At 41.7% G+C, this 22,789-nt stretch overlaps 1 protein-coding gene, 1 long non-coding RNA gene and 1 pseudogene across 2 annotated transcripts in view; 1 reads left to right on the top strand and 2 right to left on the bottom strand.

Annotated features, from left to right (window-relative positions):
• The window catches only part of LOC143785860 (piwi-like protein 1), a 79,573-nt gene extending 64,977 nt beyond the window's left edge, over positions 1 to 14,596 (bottom strand). The window contains exons 1-3 of the mRNA XM_077274994.1: positions 14,344 to 14,596; positions 12,976 to 13,033; positions 12,278 to 12,403 (exon numbers count right to left, since the gene is read on the bottom strand). The gene's annotated coding sequence lies outside the window, so the exon portion shown is untranslated. The remainder of the gene's footprint in view (positions 1 to 12,277; positions 12,404 to 12,975; positions 13,034 to 14,343) is intronic.
• Positions 1 to 22,789, bottom strand: part of LOC143786226 (uncharacterized) — a 467,324-nt pseudogene that overhangs the window by 407,232 nt on the left and 37,303 nt on the right.
• On the top strand, positions 1,981 to 5,691 carry LOC143784927 (uncharacterized). Its single transcript, XR_013217916.1, has 4 exons — positions 1,981 to 2,124; positions 2,935 to 3,212; positions 4,758 to 4,881; positions 4,963 to 5,691. It is a non-coding gene; the product is annotated as an uncharacterized LOC143784927 (long non-coding RNA).

Raw genomic sequence — 22,789 nt, 5'->3', positions numbered from 1 at the left:
CCAATCTGCTCGACACGAGCAACAAGCACCCGAGCATTTTCTGCTCGCTCATCACTAGTCCTAATATTTCCGGTACCTGAAAAAAACGGTACCGGAGATGTCAGTGACATATACAATTATTACAGTAATGTAATGGTAAACCCACATGTAAGGGTAAACCTCAAACCCTACAGAATCCCCGAACCACACCAGGAGATAATCTGCAAGGAGGTGAAGAGAATGCTGGACCTCGGGGTGATAGAGGAATCAAGAAGTAGCTGGTCAAGTCCCATCGTCCTCGTATCGAAGCCCAATGGCGAGTAGCGATTTTGTAATGACTACTGCAGGCTCAATGAGGTGTCCAGTGTTGACGCGTACCCAATGTCCCGCATGGACGAACTCACATGGGATGTTATATACCTGGTAACGAGAATCAGGCAGTGTCTCTTAGGAGAAGCAGGAACTCCAACTGTGCGGGTCAACTGCAGGGGAATCCTGCAGGGAAAGGACTCATATGGGCTGTTTTCTTTGTTTTACCTTTATGCCAGCAAGGCTCGGTTTATTTTGCTGAACCCGCCAAGGTTTATGCTATCCACAATAAACCAGCAGGTGATCATCTACCAGAACGTTTCCTCTGTCTACCTGGGAAAGCAGCGGAGTGTGTCAACCCCTCACAACATGTACAGAAAGCTGCACACACACTGTACTAATTGTATATGTCACTGACATCTATATATCTATCTATTCTGTGTAATAAATAATCTTTATTTTTTATAAATATATTTTTATATCTTTATATAGCGCTAACATATTCCGCAGCGCTTTACAGGTTTGCACACATTATCGTCACTGTCCCTGTTACAATCTAAATTCCTTATCAGTATGTCTTTGGAATGTGGGAGGAAACTGGAGTACCCGGAGGAAACCCATGGAAACACGGAGAGAACATACAAACTCTTTGCAGATGTTGTCCTTAGTGGGGCTTGAACCCAGGACTCCAGCGCTGCAAGGCTGCTGTGCTATCCACTGCACCACCGCACTGTGTGTATAACCCATATATCTGTATCTATGTGTGTAATCCATCTCTTCTAGACTGTCGGGTCCCGGTGTCATTTTAGAGTACGTGGCTGCTGAATTACCGGCTTTTCTTTTATCTATATAATATTTATACATATATCTGTGTGTGTCACTGACATCTATATATCTATGTGTATACTGTATATCTATTCTAACCTGTCACTCTGTGATTTTACTGTATGCAGCACATGAATTGCCGGCTTTTTATCTATCTATCTATTTATCATCTACTTTAAAATACTTTAGTGGCAACACAATTATTACCGATCACAAATCCGAATGTGCCACATTTGTGCCGAATTTGTGTTTGTCGATCGTTTTACAAACATATTAGCACATGTCCTGTCATCACTTCTATCATGGAAATGCCCCTTTGACTAATGTTATCATCCATCCAATAGACTGTATGAGGACATGAGGTCCTGGTGATGGTTGGCCTGGAATCACATGATGACAATTCCCAGAACACTGCCCCCTATCAGTGGAAATGTGAGAAAATCCAATAATGACACCAAATGCTTGAAGACTTTATCCTGAGCATCAGATTATATAGTTCAATGTATCTTTATAGAGAGAATGAGAAGATAAAAGAAACTGTCAGAAAAGAGTAAATGTGTTATAATGTCATATGATGAGAACTGGAAATGGGAAACGCTCAGCCAAACCTCTGTAACCACCGGCTGTAATCGAACACCTGGAAACCACCAGGATGTTATTTCATTCATCCCTATTTGTGCCTCCATCATTATCAGCTGCTTTATAAGAGGCCGATAGTGAGAGAAAAAGTATTGGTTATTCCGCTGCATTGTGACATCATCTCTTACCTTATATGGAAGCGGGCAGTGATGTCACACAGGTGAGTGATGATGTCACAATAGAGCGGAACCTTAAAAACCCTCGGTTCCATCTCACTGGCTCAGACTTGGTATATGTCTGTCTCCTGACAACACTGTACCTAGATCTTCTCCTTGTGAGATTAGCGATTTACTTGTGGAATAGCGAAACTGTATTAGAGGATACTTCTGGATTTTCCTGAAGATTACTGACTGAGGACTTCTACATCTGGAGGTAAGTCTATTTTGTGTTGTTATTTATGAAACTATTATTATTTATTGTTATAGCGCCATTTTTTCCATGGCGTTTTACATGTGAGGAGGGGTATACATAATAAAAACAAGTGCAATAGTCTTGAACAATACAAGTCACAACTGGTACAGGAGGAGAGAGGACCCTGCCCGCGAGGGCTCACAATCTACAAGGGATGGGTGAGGATACAGTAGGTGAGGATAGAGCTGGTCATGCAGCGGTTTGGTCGATCGGTGGTTACTGCAGGTTGTAGGCTTGTCGGAAGAGGTGGGTCTTCAGGTTCTAACTAGAAGCTTTCTTATTATTATTTTTTCATGTATTCTTGAATTTTGTATGAAAACACTTTTTGCGTTTGTTGCCATTTTCTGGCACCCGTAGCGGTTTCTTTTTTCGTGATTTGGGGTTGGGTGAAGGATTATTTTTTGCACCCTGAGCTGTCGTTTTTACTGATACCATGATGGGGAACATGCGATGTTTTGATGAGTAACTCGTCCGGCACAAATCACGGCACAATACAACAGAAAAAACATTTTCGTGAATATTTTTATTTACAATTCATGAAACAAATCCAGTCCTCAGTGGCCGGATATAAGAGTAGGAATCGCCGCGAGAAAACCAGGGAGCAAATATCAGTGTCCAGCAATTTACAGGGGGACGAGGGGAGATTTCCTTTATTAATAAATAGTAGTAATAATAATGGCAGCCAGCGCTCTACCTGTATGGGGCAGGGGGGCTGCACCAGGGATTATAGCACTGTGTAATATGGCTCCAATGTTTTCTCCTCCCTTTCAGATCTCCCTCCTGACTCTGTCTGGTCCAGGACCACAGAGGGGACGTCAGCTCCTGGCTGTCTGGTCCAGGACCACAGAGGGGACGTCAGCTCCTGGCTGTCTGGTCCAGGACCACAGAGGGGACGTCAGCTCCTGGCTGTCTGGTCCAGGACCACAGAGGGGACGTCAGCTCCTGGCTGTCTGGTCCAGGACCACAGAGGGGACGTCAGTCACCACCTACATAAGCTGAGAAGAGAACATCAGCGTGCACAGGACCCCGCAGAGCCGGACATCTGTAGAGTGAGTATAATGGCAGAGGAGCTGCCACCTCCAGGGTCCATCTTCTTACACTAATTAGATAAGTGGAGGAGGCCGGACCACGGCTGTCGGCACTGACCACTGAGTTAGGCCAGAATTGCACCTGACAACCTCCCGAATTTAACCACTATCATTCGGCTACTTGTTGGCTGATTGTCGGGTGTCTGATGGCCATTAAAGCATTTCTTACTGCTGGAAAATACTGACCAAATACTGAGCATGTGAACGTGGCCTAAAGCTGAAAATTATTTGGTTTAGATCTGAAATAAAACTTGTGTGAATTAATAGGTTTGTGGTGACCGAATGGACGATCGCTGCACACAGCGTCGGACTGGAGCACCTTGAGCCCAGAACAGAAAATCATTCTTGGGGCCCACTATGTCACTACATAGAAATAAATACAAGAACACACTTGTATCAGGGTATAATATAAGGTAGATGTGTTAATGATATAGCAGGGGTTGGGGTAGCCCTCTCATAGAATATAATGCAGCCCCCTCATAGAATATAATGCAGCCCCCTCATAGAGTATAATACATCCCTCTCATAGAGTATAATGTAGCCCCCTCATATAATATAATGTAGCCCCCTCATAGAATATAATTCAGCCCTCATATAGTATAATGCAGCCCCTCATAGAGTATAATGCAGCCCCTTCATAGGGGATAATGCAGTCCCCTCATAGAATATAATGTAGCCCCCTCAAATACTATAATGCAGCCCCCCATAGAATATACTGCAGCCCCCTCACAGTGTATAATGCAAACTCCCATAGAATATAATGTAGCCCCCTCATATAATATAATGCAGCCCCTGCATAGAATATAATGTAGCCTCCGCGTAAAGTATAATGTAGCCCCCTCAGAGTATAATGCAGTCCCCTTAGAATGTAATGTAGCCCCCTTTGTAGGGTTTAATGCAGTCCCCTCATAGGGTATAATGAAGCCCCCCTATCAACGTAGATGTCATAATGGTTGCCATGGCGACGATTATGTCATAAAGGTTGCCTCGACCAATCAGCGACGGGCACAGTCTGCCGCGAATTCTGGAATCATCATTGTCCATATACTACGGGGACATGCATATTCTAGAATACCCGATGCATTAGAATTGGGCCACAGTCTAGTATATATATATATATAATCTTCACCTCTCCTCCTCATTCACCCGCAGTTCCAGACTCTGCTCCAGTCTCAGCAGCTGCACTGCCATCTGCCCGGCACACAGTACGAAGTGATGTCATCGCGCTCCGGCTGTGTCAGAGGCAGAGGGGAATGATGAGGCAGGGAGCGTCAACTGACGCCCTCTCCTCTATTATTGCACCTATGATGCCGATACAGTTGAAAGCGGTGCACGCTGGGTGGCAGCAGAGGTGGAGCAGCAGGTGACAGGAGGACGGAGCCGACTGCTGCGGCTAAAGAGAAATGAATATTCACTGCTCCCCACGCCCATGGCCAGTCCGACCCGGGCTCTACACACAGAACTGAGAAATAAAATGGTAAAACTCATCTGTTCCTTATATTACAGGTGGAATAATTCTCTGCTGCTGGAAGGTTCTCAAAGTTTTACTTGTGGAGCGTTGAAAACTTCAAGTATAAAGTTTGTTTGGATTAGAAATCTCATTTCCATCGGGAATTCACCAGATATTACTGTAAGTATTCTGAGGTTATAACAAACATTTCCTGCCTAAAAATAAAAGAATAAAATCTGACCGATCTATTGCTCATTTTAGGGTTGATAAACGACTACAGAGCTGAAGTCTTGACAAGAAGATCCCTGTCGATTACTAAGATCCCAGCTGAATTCTGTAGCACTACTAGTGACATCACATTTCTTGGATTTATTGATTAACTTAGAGAAGTAACCCCGGAGATGAACAACCTGTCTCCACAGCTCTTAACCATCCTGCAGAGCAAAGGGAAGAAAGGCTACCTGAGTGACGATATCATCATCATGGCCCAGGACCTGCTGCAGAGTCAGTTTGTGGGTTTTGATGGCCTGCAGCCCCCCTGCGCTCTTATGGTACCAGGGTACGGCATACTGCAGAATGCTGTACAAATCCACTATGATCAGGAGAGGGAGCACTGGCTGACAACCTGCTATAAAAATGGCCAAATCTTTGTGGCCGACAGCTCGAAGTCCAGGAATCTGTCTCCATCCATCAGTCAGCAGATTATCAACATGTACAGTGCAGTGGTCAACAATCCCCTTGAAAATCTGAGGTTTATCAATGTGGCTCAGCAGAAGAACAGCTACGACTGTGGCTTATATGCTATAGCATTTGCCTACGAACTTATGGCAGATGGTGGTGAACCCACAGCTGAGTTCCAGCATCAGAAGATGAGGACTCATCTAATATCCTGCCTGCAGAACGGCAGGATCAGCGGATTTCCCAAAAAGGCCCAGAAGTGACTCCATGTCTATAAACGGCATGTAGAGTCTATGATCCAGCACCGCCCTAGGGAAGGGCACGTCATGCATGGTTCCCTAGAGGTTTCCTCCACTGGGGGTTTTTCCTCTCCTGAGCATTGACGGACGACTCTCTGTGAGTCCAGGACCCATCATCATCATCATCATCATGGTGGGAATGTCTACATGTGATATCTTGTATGAAGCCAATAAAGAATTCAATTAATATCTAGCAGCTATGTATTTGTGTCGTATGTCTGACCCGTGTATCACAGCCATGTATCTGAGCCGTGGGTCTCAGCGGCGTATCTGAGTCTATTATGTATAATCACAGAATATTTAGTATAGGAGGTGAGGAACACCGGGGGGTATATACAGGGGTGCAGTATTATAGTGTTATATTACTTTCATGTATTTGACCTAAGCTTGTGCCCAGCTGTAATTCGCAGGTTTCTTGCTCTCTATATGCAGTATACGCCTTATAAATTAATGTATATACTGATCTGTATGAATATTACACAGCTATGATTTTCTTCCAACTATAGACATTGATGGCAGATCCATGACATTTGTCATTATCCCCTTACCGACATCGGACGTAATAGTACGTCCACGTCAGAATCCCTCCTGTTGATGTGGGCTCCGGAGCAGGGCCCACATCTTTTCTGGCACATGTCAGCTGTTTTGAACAGCTGACATATGCCTCTAACAGCCGTGAGTAGAATCGCAATCCACCCACAGCTGTTAACTAGTTAAATGCTGCAGTCAAGCTCTGACAAAAGTATTTAACATGGGTTTTCTGGCAAGTGCACCGGAAATCCCTTCCATCGGTGCCCGTGTCATATGACTGTGGGTTGTTGATGGATTGGCATGACAAGCAGAGGTCTCCAGTAGACCTCCATGGTTGTCACTACCGGATTGTTATGAGTGCCGCCCGGTGGTCGGCGCTCATACCAAGTGGGAACTCTGCTACATACAGGCGATCTGATCACAATATCACGAAAAATGGAGACGCTACAGGTATCAAAAATAGCGCAATTTTTATTTTTTTTTACAAACTTAGAAAATGTTTTCACCATTTAGGCTACTTTCACACTTGTGTCGGTACGGGTCTGTCGCTATGCGTTGGGCCGACGTACTGATGCACGTTGTGAAATTTGTGCACGACGTGGGCAGCGGATGCAGTTTTTCAACGCATCCGCTGCCCATTCTGAAGTCCGGGGAGGAGGGGGCGGAGTTTCGGCCGCACAAGAGCGGTAGATAATGGCAGACGCGACGGACAAAAAAACATTCACTTGAACTTTTTTTTGTGCCGACGGTCCGCCAAAACACGACAGATCCGTTGCACGACGGACGCGACGTGTGGCCGTCCATCCGTCGCTAATACAAGTCTATGGGAAAAAAACGCATCCTGTGAGCACATTTGCAGGATCGTTTTTTTTCCCAAAACGATGGATTGCTACGGATGCCAAATGACGCAAGTGTGAAAGAGGCCTTAGATAAAAAAGAACCTAGACATGTTTGGTGTCTATGAACTAGTAATAACCTGGAGAATCATAACAGCGGGTCACTCTTTAGCATTTAGTGAACATGGTAAAAAAATAACAACTGTGGAATTGCACTTTTTTTGCAATTTCACCACACTTTGATTTTTTCCCCGTTTTCCAATACATGATATGTTAAAGCCAATGGTGTTGTTCAAACGTATAACTTGTCCTGCAAGAAACAAGCCCTCACATGACCATATTGACCGAAAAATCAAAAAGTTATGGGTCTGGCAAGAAGGGGAGCAATATACGAAAACGGAAAAACTGAAATACCCCTGGTCGTTACAGGGCTAAGCCACCGGCCAGGTTAAACACACGGACCAAGGGCAACAGCACATCAATGACGACCAGGACAACGGGTCATGCAGGATGTCAATAAACCATGCAGAGTAGAACACACCGGAAGCCACAGAACCAAGGCTGTAGCATACACTGGAGAGCAGGCGATGAGTTAAACGGTAGAACCAGAATGTAGATTTTAGAACAGTTTCTAGATAGCAGTTTGTAGTGCTTACAGCAGATGATGGATTATTATTATTTATTACTAGCTGAAGAGCCCGGAGTTGCCCGGGCATAGTAAATTAACTGTGGTTAGATAAAACAAATTATAAAGATTATATATACAGTATATATATATATATATATATATATATATATATAAAGCTGAGTGTATAGCCCCACCCATGCCACATAGCCACACTCACTCTAATATCCCACATCATCCCGTCAACCAGAGCCACCGGACTACTACCCCTAATATCCCACATCATTCCATCAGCCAAAGCCACCGGACTACTACCCAGAATATCCCACATCATCCCTTCAGCCAGAGCTACCGGACTACTACCCCTAATATCCCTCATCATCCCTTCAGAGTCACCGGACTACTACCCCTAATATCCCTCATCATCCCTTCAGAGTCACCGGACTACTACCCCTAATATTCCACATCATCCCGTCAGAGTCAACATTGTCAGGTTGGCGCTGTTAAAATGATACCTGGGTTGGAGAAAGCCGCCTTGAAGTTATGAGTTAATGAGATGCTTCATGCCAGAAAAAGAAGTTCCTGATTTTTTTTTTTAATTTTTGTAACATTTCTGATATTTTTTATAAATAAACGCAGAAAATATTAACATCAATTTACCATTATTATAAAGTACAATAAGTCATGAAAAAACAGTCTCAAAATCAATGAGATATGTTGAAGCGTTCCAGAGTCATTACCACATACGGTGACACTGGTCAGATTTAAAAAACTTTTGCTCGGTCACTTAGGGGTTAAATCTTCCACTGGTTTAATAAAGGTACTACATAAACCAGTGCTGCGTTAGCAAAACAAACACGGCCTTCCTGGGCTAACAGGAAAACAAAAACATAATGCATGGCACAGTCCGTGTTGCTGCGGGGAATCACCCACTCAGGAACAAACAACAAAAAGTTCAGCTTCGGCGTGCGGTCATTGAGTGACGGACCCTAGGACGCGGGCTGCAGCATTTTCGGGTCCGTCACTGCTAGCGCGACAACATATCGGCACTTGCGTTAACAGCAGACAGTTAACACATGTGTTGAACGGGCAGCTGTTAACGCAATGTGAACCTAGCCTTAGTAAAGTGCTTCCTGCTACAGTAATACAAACATGGAAGGTAGCTGTGGTTTTGGCACACTGGGTTACAGAAGGATGGGGGCATTTGGATTCACTAGCGCATTTTTTTTGGGGGGGGAGCCATGCCACATTTCCAGAGTCTTATGATACAATCCGCTCTTTACTTTTGAAAGATGAAGCACCTGAGTGAGGGATTGTTTTTTTGTGGAATGAGCTGATACTATTTTGGGGTGTAAAACATGTTTTGATCTCTTTAGAATCACATTTATCCTGTGCTCTATGCTGAGCCCTTATGTCGGGGTTTTCATTCCAAGTCCCCAAAAAACGTGATCTAAACTAAACTCCCGATGCAACCATTCACTATAATGAGGGAAGAGTGAATCACTTGGACTCCCGTTTGTCTTCTGTTCCAGTGATTTCCCTTCCTCTTAGTCATGTACACTATGGTTGCTCACACTTTTGTCCGTCGTGTTGATGAACGCCAATTAAACAGAGAGTAGACAAAGTCACTCCACTGTTGCCTCGTTATAATGAATCTGAGTTGCATTTTGGGGGGCTTTAGGCAGAAACTTTAAGGTAAGTGCTCAGAATGTGAACCGAGCCTTATTCTGATATTTGGGAAAAAACTATTTACCTCCATTCACCGTGTGGTATAAGTGACTGATGACGGCTTCACTCTTCAGGTCAGCGCCATTACAGCGATGACAGATTTCTGTAAGGTTTTATTTTATGTATTGCTACTTTTGCATACTAAACCAAATTTTAGTAAAAAAAAATATTTTTTTTGTTGCCCTATTCTAAGAGCTGTAACTTTTTTTTTGCCTGACATAATTGAATAAGGGCTTAGTTTTTGTTTTTGCAGGACAAGATGAAGTTTTTATTAGTGATGATCGAATATACTCGGTACTCGAGATTTCCCGAGCACACTCGGGTGTCCTCCGAGTATTTGTAAGTACTCGGAGAATTAGTTTTTAGTGCCACAGCTGAATGATTTACATGTGTTAGCCAGCATAAATCTCGTGTACCGAGTATATTCGCTCATCGCTAGTTTTTATCCATAAAATTTTGGGGGACGTAATATTATATTTACATTTTTAATTTTTTGGAATCAAAACAAAGTCCAGATCTTTTTTATGGCGGTCATTGTGCACTAACTGTGGTAAGACAGCTTTATTATTCAGGTCTGTACGATTACACCGATATCACACATATAGGTTTTTTTCTCCTTTGTTACTTTTGCACGCGAAAAACAATATTTTACAAACTATAATCTCCATATTCTGAGAACTGTAACTTTTTATTTTATTGCTTAAAGAGCCACAGGAAGCCTGCGTTTTACAGATGTTCTTTTAACATACAAAAGCTTCTTATTTCTTTTTTCTTGTGTCGGTGTGAAGGAGAAAATGGCTAATGAAATCAATTATTAAACCTTATATAAGTCAGTTCAGATATGGTGTAGCAAGATGGAGTCTATTTCCTGATCAGCAGCACACTGGAAGGAATTTTTGGAATGTGAAGAAGTCACTGGACATTGGACACTGGACTGAATACCATATATGGAAGTGAAGTTGGAAATGAAGTTGGAATGAACCAATCAGAGTGACACTAACTATTCAGAAGTTGTGCAACCCCCCATTTCATGTTTCTAGTATCTTCCTTTGTGTCTCTCTACATCGGTATAGTAAAAAAGTTACATTTTTGGAGAGTTTTTATTTTTTTTATGACGTTTGTTAGATAATCTAACAGTGTAAGAATTTTTCTAATTTTGATAATTAGGTGTAGTGATACCAATTGTTTTTATGTCTTTCTGTTTATGTTTTTACATAACAGTGGTGTTATTTGAGGTGAAAGTGTTTAATATTTTCTTTTACTTTCTTGCATTTTTTTAAAAATGTTATTAAAACTTGTTTTTACATTACTAAATAGCACCACTTCACGACTTGAATATTTTTCAAATTAAATGTCTAATACTTTGCAGTACTTCTGAATTGCAGTGCTTGAGACCTGTCCGTTTTACAATGACACAGCCTGTTTCACACTGCCACCTTACCCAGAGGCCATTACTCCACCTTGGGTTGCCATTACAACCACTGGGATCCACAATCGTGGGAACCTGATAGGGTTAAAAAGAAAAGGCCTCTTTCTTTGTTAACCATCTAGATATCACGGTGGTGATTGCAACAGAATCTGGTGAACTAAACGGACACGATTGGTGCTAAAACCGATGGTGACTGGTGCAGCAGGGGGTCAACGATAATATACAGCTCATGCCCGCTGCATTTTCGGCCCTTTCGGGACACTAGTTTCTAGCATAAAAATCAGCGCTGAGGATTAAGGCCCCTTAATGATGGCCACGGAGAGGTTACGATGGTTTCTCTAATTTGTGAGTTCCCTTATGTCTATCAAGATTAAACTTTTTGGCGAAACATTTCCCAGATTCTGAGCACAAAAATGGCTTCTCCCCTGTGTGACTTCTTAGATGTCCCAAAATGTGTGATCTATTACTAATGCATGTAGAAAAGCCGCGGAGACACCATCACGTGTTTCTCAACGCAAGCAATGAATAGCCAGGTCTTTCACCGGGAAGGAACAACCACGGGAAGGGCAGCATCCAATAAAGGAAAACCACCTAGGCACTGCTCCTAATAGCCAGTTTCCTACTCCACACTGATGAGGGGCAAATACCCCGAAACAGCTGTCTGTGGATGGATACCATGTTTTGGCATAGGTGGTTTTCCTTTATTGGATGCTGCCCTTCCCGTGGTTGTTCCTTCCTGGTGAAAGACCTGGCTATTCATTGCTTGCGTTGAGAAACACGTGATGGTGTCTCCACGGCTTTTCTACATGCATTTGCATATTTCCCTTTAGGGATGGGGGCAGTGTTCTGGATCACTGCGTTGAGAAACACGTGATGGTGTCTCCGCGGTGTTGGATGTTTTGATCTCCCCGAGGTCATTCATCCTTATGTTTATATGATCTATTACTAAAACATTTCCCACATTCAGGACATGAAAACGGTTTCTCCCCCGAGTGACTTCTGAGATGGACTAAAATATGTGACTTGTGAATAAAACGTTTCCCACACTCTGTACATAAAAACGGCTTCTCTCCGATGTGGATTTTTAGATGAGTCACAAGATAAGATTTCCGGCTAAAACATTTCCCACATTCCGAGCATGAAAATGGCTTCTCCCCTGTGTGTACTCTTAGATGGTCTATGGCGCGGGATTTCTCACTAAAACACCTCCCACATTCAGGACATGAATACGGCATCTCTCCCCTGTGTGAGTTTTTTTATGTTTCTTAAGTTGAAATTCCTTGGCGAAACATTTCCCACATTCTGAACAGGGGAATGGCCGCACATCTGTCATTATTCGTAAGATTAGATTTATTTCTAAAATGTTTCCATCTCTCTCCAGTTCTTTGTTTGCCCATCAGCGATTGATCAGTTGAAGGCATCCAGTGATCAGTGATGTCAGAGAACATACCTTTGCAATGAAGATCTGCCGGTGCATCAGTCGTTATTGATGGGACTTGTATGATATTGCCATCTTCTACTTCATAACCTGAGGATAGGTGGGGATATCCCTGGAAGCCTCTTATCCCGTCTTCAACTGGAAAAAGAAACAAAACCTTGTAAATTTTACTAAATAAAACAATAAAGTTACGGCAATAGCTACAAGCGACTTCGGCTTCAACACTTGACTTGTAGCCAAAGATAGTTATGCATCACGGCACAATACAAACAAAATGGGGTTGAACTGTGCCCCGTAGGGTACCGCGAGCGCCATAAGCAAATTATGAAAAATCAGACCCAGGTGGATTTTTTACTGACTTGCTTATCGTGGTCATTGTACCCAGAGGTCCAACGGGACCCTGATTATTGTAGCATATACACATCACAATCTTTGGTTGCGTAACTTATGTCACAGCCAAGGCCGCTGTGTAGCCCTAGCTTTACTGAGATGATAAAGTAAAATGGACGTGGAAGAAAATAACACACGGAAAGGTCCCATGATATAAACCCTTTTTCATGCCACACCCGGTTTTACAGATCACACCCCTCTACAAGGCCCTTCACCTAAATATTCTTGGAAAAGAGAAGGAACGTTAATAAAAATGGTTGCAAAGAAGTCATTTTTGTGACCCTCCAATGAGTGAAATAAGATTTATACGCCGATCTTACCGGTCACTGACACTGACGTGGGTTTTACAAATCCCTTTGTCGTTTCACCAGAACTTTCCTGCAAGAATCCCACATTAAAGACATAAGAAAAATAAAACAGAACCTGACATTTTAAGATCTATCATGACTGTGATACAACTGGCCCCCGGGTAATTGGTATTGATAGAATTATTACAGATCTACATGGTGGCAATATTAGCTGCAGACTCGCTCAAAAGAAACTAGGTGGATTTGGACTCTCCATACACTGCAACCTCTGGGTCTCAATGAGACTTTAAGTTATTCACCATTTCTCTGATCATCAAATGTAAAAAAATAGTTTTTTATTGTTATGATGTATGCATATTTTAGATTTTATAATATATCACATATTGATTTATTTTATTTATTTTTTAGCATATTGGGCTGTTGTATTCTTCACTCTGGGACCAACTTCAGTTGAAAGAATAATAAGAAGATTCTGAATATCAATGGATGGATCTGTTGAATGGATTTCAATGAAATAAGAAAACAGAGCACTCACCATCCTAAAAATCAGGTAGGACCTGTGGAAGCGCAGTAGCGCGAAACGGCCGTCGTCTGTCACTATTCACATTCTCCCCTGCTGAAGAGTCTTCCGTTTCAATAAAGGACTGATTTTTAGGACGGTGAGTGCTCTCAGTTTTCTTATTTCATTGGAATTTTTTTGCACACTTTTTTCAGATTGAGCACCCGATCCTCTTGGGGCGTTTACGGCACGTGGCTGGTTTGAGTGTGAGGTGCAGTGAACCTTTGCTGCAGTGGTGCGGATTCTTTGCTCTTTTTTATTGTGTTGAATGGATTTATTTTGATGGATTTTACTTTGATGGACACTTTTTGATATACTTTGACACATATGAAATAAGAAGTATTTGTATAATTCCTGGATGTAATTGTGATTACTGGTAATTTATAATAATTTATTATTATTTATTTTTTCATTTATTTATTATTTTTATATATATATTTTTTTTTATTTATTTATTTACTTTTCTTCATTTCAGTATTATTTTTTGTATTATCTATTATTTATTTACTATTTATTATTTAATATATCTATTCATATATTATTAATTACCATAATTCATAATTATCATTACTATTTTTCATTCATTATTTATATATTTTTATTTTTCGTAATTTTTTATTTTCCATTTTTACATATTTGTTTATTATTTATTTATTATTATTTATCTTATTTTTGTCCAATTGTTTATTTATTCTTATAACAGATTCATATAAATTGCTCTATTCATTGATCTGGCGCCATTTGAGTTATATTCCAATTCTATGCAGGTGGCGGCGCATTGATTCTCAGTTTATTCTATGCGTCTTTTATGTGTGTTATACCTAAGTTTCATGCAGGTGGTGGTGCGCTTGCGCGGCTTTCCCTGTCGCTGTTTGCATTCACTCTGGCGTCTATCTCCTTGGCGACGCACTCTCGGCCGTTCACATGATTCATGTGGGCGGGGTTACGGGCCTTGTTGTGTGTTGTCAGGGTGACGCCGGGTGCATGTGATTGGTGGTTCTCTTACATCGCTCTGCGTGCATTACTTAGTTCTGATTGGCCCACTGCTGTATAAATCTGCATGCCTCCCTGTTACTTTGTATAAGCCCCGGAAGAAGGCAAGTGCTGAAACACGCGCAGGGACCAGGAGCACGATCGGTATGAGGAGCCCTTCATTTATTTGCACATTCACCTGCTATCGAAATGTGTATTTATTCTCTTGGCACTGCAGCACTTTACATTACTTCTTGCATGGTAGTGTTCTAGATTACTGCCTTTGTAAAGCGATTCTTATCTGGGATATACTCAGTATAATCTTTAGTATTAGCACCAGTGCACTTTTATATTGGGACACACCCATTACGACCTTTAGTATTAGCACCATTGCACTTTTTTATTGGGACACACCCATTACGACCTTTAGTATTAGCACTGTTGCACTTTTTTATTAGGACACACCCATTACGACCTTTAGTATTAGCACTGTTGCACTTTTTTATTAGGACACACCCATTACGACCTTTAGTATTAGCACCATTGCACTTTTTTATTGGGACACACCCATTACGACCTTTAGTATCAGCACCATTGCACTTTTTTATTGGGACACACCCATTACGACCTTTAGTATTAGCACCATTGCACTTTTATATTGGGACACATCCATTACGACCTTTAGTATTAGCACCATTGCACTTTTTTATTGGGACACACCCATTACGACCTTTAGTATCAGCACCATTGCACTTTTTTATTGGGACACACCCATTACGACCTTTAGTATTAGCACCATTGCACTTTTATATTGGGACACATCCATTACGACCTTTAGTATTAGCATTGTTGCACTTTTTTATTGGGACACACCCATTACGACCTTTAGTATTAGCACCATTGCACTTTTTTATTGGGACACACCCATTACGACCTTTAGTATTAGCACCATTGCACTTTTTTATTTGGGACACACCCATTACGACCTTTAGTATTAGCACCATTGCACTTTTTTATTTGGGACACACCCATTACGACCTTTAGTATTAGCACTGTTGCACTTTTTTATTAGGACACACCCATTACCTTTAGTATCAGCACCATTGCACTTTTATATTGGGACACATCCATTACGACCTTTAGTATTAGCATTGTTGCACTTTTTTATTGGGACACACCCATTACGACCTTTAGTATTAGCACTGTTGCACTTTTTTATTGGGACACACCCATTACAACCTTTAGTATTAGCATTGTTGCACTTTTTTATTAGGACACACCCATTACGACCTTTAGTATTAGCACTGTTGCACTTTTTTTAGGACACACCCATTACGACCTTTAGTATTAGCACTGTTGCACTTTTTTATTGGGACACACCCATTACAACCTTTAGTATTAGCAGTGTTGCACTTTTTTGACAACATTCATCAATTATTATTATTTACGTAGTGTGGTTTGGTTTGTCACTTATTCAGGTTTATACACTAGACATTAAAATATAAATATAATTTATAGTGTATGATATTTTGTTTTTTTTCACATTGTTTTCTGAGTATTATCCACATTCTTTATGCACATCTTTTCGTATGGTGTATTGGTATATGTATTATTAATTGTTGTGCTTGCTTTTCAATATTATTCTATGTGCTCCTATGATCAGCTGTATAATAATATTAATAATTTTTTAATATTTGGTATTATTTTCAATGAAGTAAAAAAAATTTTTAAATATTGTCTTTTATTGCAGTCTTTCTTTGGGGGATTATATTGGTCACTACATCGGCAGTTTGCAATTTTCACTCAGCAACATCCACTGCTGCTTCTTTCTGGAAAACACCCATGAAATGAAAATCATCACTATATCTGTAGATAAATTCCCAATGGGTTATAATTTTCAAAATGGGGTCACTTGAGGAGGGATTCTGCTTTTCTATCACTAAGGGGCTCTGTATATGGAATCCGCAAACTATTGTAGGAGTTCCAGGAGGCAAATAGCGCTCTGTCCCTCCCGAGTCTCTCCGTATGGCTAAGTAGTATTGTGCAGCCACATATGGGGTATTACCATGTTCAGTAGAAATTGTGGGACAAATTTTGGGGCCATTTTTACCCATTTCCCAGGATGAAAATGTAAAACACACAATCTTGGTAAAGATGTAAATGATTTTTTCTTCACTAAACAATGGTATAAAAGTCTGTGACACACCTGTGGTGTCAATGTGATCACTGCGCCCCTAGATGAATTCATTGAGAGGTCTGCCGTGTTGGCACCACAGGGGCTCTGCCAATGTAACATGTCACCCTCAAACAAGTGCAGCAAAATCTGCACTATAATATAGCGTTTCTTTCCTTCTGAGCTGTGAACTGTGGCTCAAAAGTAGTTTTTGAGGACATATGGGATATCGGTAAACTCAGGAGAAGTTGCACAACAAATTTTGTGGTCCATTTTCTCCTGTTACCCTTGAGAAAATTCAAAATTTGGAGGTCAAAAAGATTTTTGTGGGAAAAATTTGATTTTTTTTTCATTTTCTCGGCTTAACATTATAAACTTCTGTGAAGCACCTGGGGGTTCAAGGTGTTCAATATACATCTACATCAGTTCCCAAAGGGGTCTAGTTTCCAAAATGAAGTCACTTCTGGGAGGTTTCCACTGTTTACGCACATCAGGTGCTCTCCAAACGCGACATGGTGTCTAATTATTCCAGACAATTTTACACTCAAAAAGTCACATGGCTCCTTCCCTTCCAAGCCCTGCCGTGCACCAAAACAGTTGGGTAAAAAAGATTTATCTGGGAAAAATGTGATTTTTTTTATTTTCACGGCTCTACGTTACAAACTTCTGTGAAGCACCTGTGGGTTCAAGGTTCTCAATACACGTCTAGATAAGTTCCCTAAGGGGTCTAGTTTCCAAAATAGTGTCACTTGTTGGTGATTTCCACTGTTTAACCCCTTTCTGCCAGCTGACGGAATAGTACGTCAGCTGGCAGAACCCCCGCTTTGAGGTGGGCTCCGGTGGGGAGCCCACCTCAAAGCCGCGACATGTCAGCTGTTTTGTACAGCTGACATGTGCGCGCAATGAGCGCGAGCGGAATCGCGATCCGCCCGCGCTCATTAACTAGTTAAATGCCGCCGTCAAATGCTGACAGCGGCATTTCACTAGCGCTCCCGGCCGCGCGGCTGGAAATAGTCGCAGCGCTGACCCCCGTCACATAATCGGAGGTCATCGCTGCATTGCTATAACAACGAGAAGTCTCCTTGAGACCTCTATGGTTGTTGAAGGCAGATTGCTTTGAGTGCCACCCTGTGGTCGGCGTTCAAAGCAACCCTGCATTTCTGCTACATAGAGGTGATCTGTGCTTCACCTCTATGTAGCAGAGGCGATCGTGTAGTGCATGCTTCTAGGCTCCTATGGAGGCTATTGAAGCATGCCAAAATTTAAAAAAAAAAGTGTTTAAAAATATTAAAAAAATAAAAAATATATAAAAGTTCAAATCACCCCCATTTCGCCTCAATCAAAATAAAATAAAAAAAAAAAATCAAACATACACATATCTGGTATTGCCACGTTTAAAATCGCCCGATCTATCAATAAAAACATAGGATTAACCTGATCGCTAAATGGCGTAGCGAGTAAAAAAATCAAAACGCCAAAATTAAATTATTTTGGTTGTTGCAACATTGAATTAAAATGCAATAACGGGCGATCAAAAGAACGCATCTGCACCAAAATGGTATTACTAAAAACGCCAGTTCGGCACGCAAAAAATAAGCCCTCACCCGACCCCAGGTCACAAAAATTGGAAACGCTACGAGTATCGGAAAATGGCGCAATTTTTTTTAACCACTTAGATAAAAGAGAACCTAGACATGTTTGGTGTCTATGAACTCGTAATGACCTGGAGAATCATAATGGCACATTAGTTTTAGCATTTGGTGAACCTAGCAAAAAAGCCAAACAAAATACAAGTGTGAGATTGCACTTTTTTTGCAATTTCATCGCACTTGGAATTTTTTTCCAGTTTTCTATTACACGGCATGGTAAAACCAATGGTATCGTTCAAAAGATAAAAATAAGCCCTCACATGGCCATATTGACAGAAAAATAAAAAAGTTATGGCTCTGGGAAGGAGGGGAGCGAAAAACGAAAATGAAAAAAGCTCCAGGGGTGAAGGGGTTAAGCATATTAGTGGCTCTCCAAACGTGACATGGTGTCTGCAAATTATGCCAGCAAATTTTACATTCAAAAAGTGAAACGGCGCTCCTTCCCTTCCAAGCTCTGCCGTGCGCCCAAACAGTAGATTTCCCCCACATATGGGTATCGGCATGCTCAGGACAAATTGCACAACAAATTATATGGTCCATTTTCTCTTGTTTAACTTGCGAAAGTAAAAAAATTAGGTAGATTTTTGTGAAATAAAATTAAATGTTTATATTTTCCTTCCACAATCCAAAAATTCCTGTGAAGCACCTGAAGGGTTAATAAACTTCTTGAATGTGGTTTTGACTGCCGTGATGGGTGTAGTGGTTAGAATGGTGTCACTTTTTGGTATTTTCTGTCACATAGGCCCCTCAAAGTCACTTCAAATGTGAGGTGGTCCCTAAAAATAATGGATTTGCAAATATTGTTGTAAAAATGAAAAATCGCTGGTCAACTGTTAACCCTTTTAACTTCCTAACAAAACAATGTTTCAAAAATTGTGCTGATGTAAAGTAGGCATGTGGAAAATGTTATTTATTAACTATTTTGTGCATTATGACTCTGATTTAGGCTGGGATCACACATACGCGAGCTAAGTCTGAGTCTCGCAGTTGAAAATCCAGCTCTGGCGCTGGCACTCCGGAGCGGAGCATGCAGCCGCACAGCAAAACATGGAGCTGCATGCTCCGCTACGGAGTGCCTGCGCCAGAGCTGGGTTTTCACCTGCGAGAGTCGGACATATCTCGCGTATGTGTAATCCCGGCCTTAACCCCTTTCTACCATTGGACGTACTATTCCGCCCATGTGGGGTGGACCCTACTTCCCAAGGACGGAATAGTACGTCCAGAGCGATCGGCCGCGTTCCCGGGGGGAGCACGGCCGAGTGTCAGCTGACTATAGCAGCTGACATCCGGCACTATGTGCCAGGAGCGGTCACGGACTGCCCCCGGCACATTAACCCCCGGCACACTGCGATCAAACATGATCGCAGTGTTCCGGCGGTATAGGGAAGCATCGCGCAGGGAGGGGGCTCCCTACGTGCTTCCCTGAGACCCTCGGAGCAACGCGATGTGATCACGTTGCTGCAAGGGTCTCTTACCTCCTCCTCCCTGCAGGCCCGGATCCAAAATGGCCGCGGGGCTGCATCCGGGTCCTGAAGGGAGGTGGCTTCACAGCGCCTCCTCAGAGCAGGCGCCGGGAAGCCTCCCTGCTGTGCATGTCAGATCGCTGATCTGACACAGTGCACAGCAAAGTGTCAGATCAGCGATCTGACACTTTACAGTGATGTCCCCCCCCTGGGGCAAAGTAAAAAAAAAAAAAAATTACACGTGAAAAAAAAAAAAATTCCTAAATAAATAATAAAAAAATATTGTTCCAATAAATACATTCCTTTATCTAAATAAAAAAAACAAACAATAAAAGTACACATATTTCGTATCGCCCATAACGACCCCACCTATAAAACTGTCCCACTAGTTAACCCGCTTTATTATCATACCGCCGAACAAGTGGAATAGCACGCGATCAAAAAGACGGATATAAATAACCATGGTACCGCTGAAAACGTCATCTTGTCCTGCAAAAAATGAGCCGCCATACAGCATCATCAGTGAAAAAGTAAAAAAGTTATAGTCCAAAGAATGAAGCGATGCAAAAATAATTATTTTTTCTATAAAATAGTTTTCATCGTAAAAAAACGCCAAAACATAAAAAAATGATATAAATGAGATATCGCTGTAATCGTACTGACCTGAAGAATAAAACTGCTTTATCAATTTTACCAAACGCGGAACGGTATAAACGCCCCCCCCCAAAAGAAAAAAAAATAAATAAATTCATGAATAGCCGTTTTTTGGTAAATCTGCCTCACAAAAATTGGAATAAAAAGCGATCAAAAAATGTCACATGCCCAAAAATGTTACCAATAAAAACATCAACTCGTCCCACAAAAAACAAGACCTCACATGACTCTGTGGACCAAAATATGGAAAAATTATAGCTCTCAAAATGTGGTAACGCAAAAAATATTTTTTTCAATAAAAAGCGTCTTTTAGTGTGCGACGGCTGTCAATCATAAAAATCTGCTAAAAAAAAACCGCTATAAAAGTAAATCAAACCCCCCTTCATCACCCCCTTAGTTAGGGAAAAATGAAAAAAATGTATTTATTTTCCCATTAGGGTTAGGGCTAGAGTTAGGGTTGGGGCTACAGTTAGGGTTGGGGCTAAAGTTAGGGTTAGGGTTGGGGCTAAAGTTAGGGTTAGGATTACGTTTACGGTTGGGATTAGAGTTAGGGGTGTGTCAGGGTTAGGGGTGTGGTTAGGGTTACCGTTGGGATTAGGGTTAGGGGTGTGTTTGGATTAGGGTTTCAGGTAGAATTGGGGAGTTTCCACTGTTCAGGCACATCAGGGGCTCTCCAAATGCGACATGGCGTCCGATCTCAATTCCAGCCAATTCTGCGTTGAAAAAGTATAACAGTGCTCCTTCCCTTCCGAGCTCTCTCGTGTGCCCAAACAGGGGTTTACCCCAACATATGGGGTATCAGTGTACTCAGGACACATTGGACAACTTTTGGGGTCCAATTTCTCCTGTTACCCTTGGGAAACTACAAAACTGGGGGCCAAAAAATAATTTGAGGAAAAAAAAAATATTTTTTATTTTCACGGCTCTGCGTTATAAACTGTAGTGAAACACTTGGGGGTTCAAAGTTCTCACAACACATCTAGATAAGTTCCTTGGGGGTCTAGTTTCCAATATGGGGTCACTTGTGGGGGGTTTCTACTGTTAAGTTATATCAGGGGCTCTGCAAATGCAACGTGACGCCTGCAGACCAATCCATCTAAGTCTGCATTCCAAATGGCGCTCCTTCCCTTTCGAGCTCTGCCATGCGCCCAAACGGTGGTCCCCCCCTCACATATTGGGTATATCAGCATACTCAGAACAAATTGGACAACAAATTTTGGGGTCCAATTTCAACTGTTACCCTTGGGAACATACAAAACTGGGGGCTAAAAAATAATTTTTGTGGGAAAACTTATTTTAATTTTTACAGCTCTACATTATAAACTTCTGTGAAGCACATGGTGGGTCAAAGTGCTCACCACACATCCAGATAAGTTCCTTAGGGGGTCTACTTTCCAAAATGGTGTCACTTGTGGGAGGTTTCAATGTTTAGGCACATCAGTGGCTCTCCAAACGCAACATGGCGTCCCATCTCAATTCCAGTCAATTTTGCACTGAAAAGTCAAATGGCGCTCCTTCCCTTCCGAGCTCTCCCTTGCACCCGAACAGTGGTTTACCCCCACATATGGGGTATCAGCGTGCTCAGGACAAATTGTACAACTTTTGAGGTCCAATTTCTTCTCTTACCCCTGGGTAAGTAAAAAATTGGGGGCGAAAAGATCATTTTTGTGAAAAAACATGATTTTTTTATTTTAACGGCTCTGCATTGTAAACTTCTGTGAATCACTTAATGGGTCAAAGTGCTCACCACACATCTAGATAAGTTCCTTAGGGGGTCTACTTTCCAAAATGGTGTCACTTGTGGGGGGTGTCAATGTTTAGGCACATCAGGGGCTCTCCAAACGCAACATGGCGTCCCATCTCAATTCCAGTCAATTTTGCATTAAAAAGTCAAATGGTGCCCCTTCGCTTCCGAGCTCTGCCATGCTCCCAAACAGTGGTTTACCCCTACATATGGGTTATCGGCGTACTCAGGACAAATTGTACAACAACTTTTGGGGTCCATTTTCTCCTGTTACCCTTGGTAAAATAAAACAAATTGGAGCTGAAATTAATTTTTTGTGAAAAAAAGTTCAATGTTCATTTTTATTTAAACATTCCATAAATTCCTGTGAAACACCTGAAGGGTTAATAATCTTCTTGAATGTAGTTTTGAGCACCTTGAGGGGTGCAGATTTTAGAATGGTGTCACACTTGGTTATTTTCTATCACATAGACCCCTAAAAATGACTTCAAATGAAACGTGGTCCGTAAAAAAAAATGGTGTTGTAAAAATGAGAAATTGCTGGTCAACTTTTAACCCTTATAACTCCCTAACAAAAAAAAAAATTTTGGTTCCAAAATTGTGCTGATGTAG

Source organism: Ranitomeya variabilis, chromosome 7 (genome assembly GCF_051348905.1).
Source record: "Ranitomeya variabilis isolate aRanVar5 chromosome 7, aRanVar5.hap1, whole genome shotgun sequence".
NCBI lineage: Eukaryota > Metazoa > Chordata > Amphibia > Anura > Dendrobatidae > Ranitomeya > Ranitomeya variabilis.
Note: the sequence above shows the minus strand (reverse complement) of the source record. Positions and strands in the feature narration are given on the sequence as shown.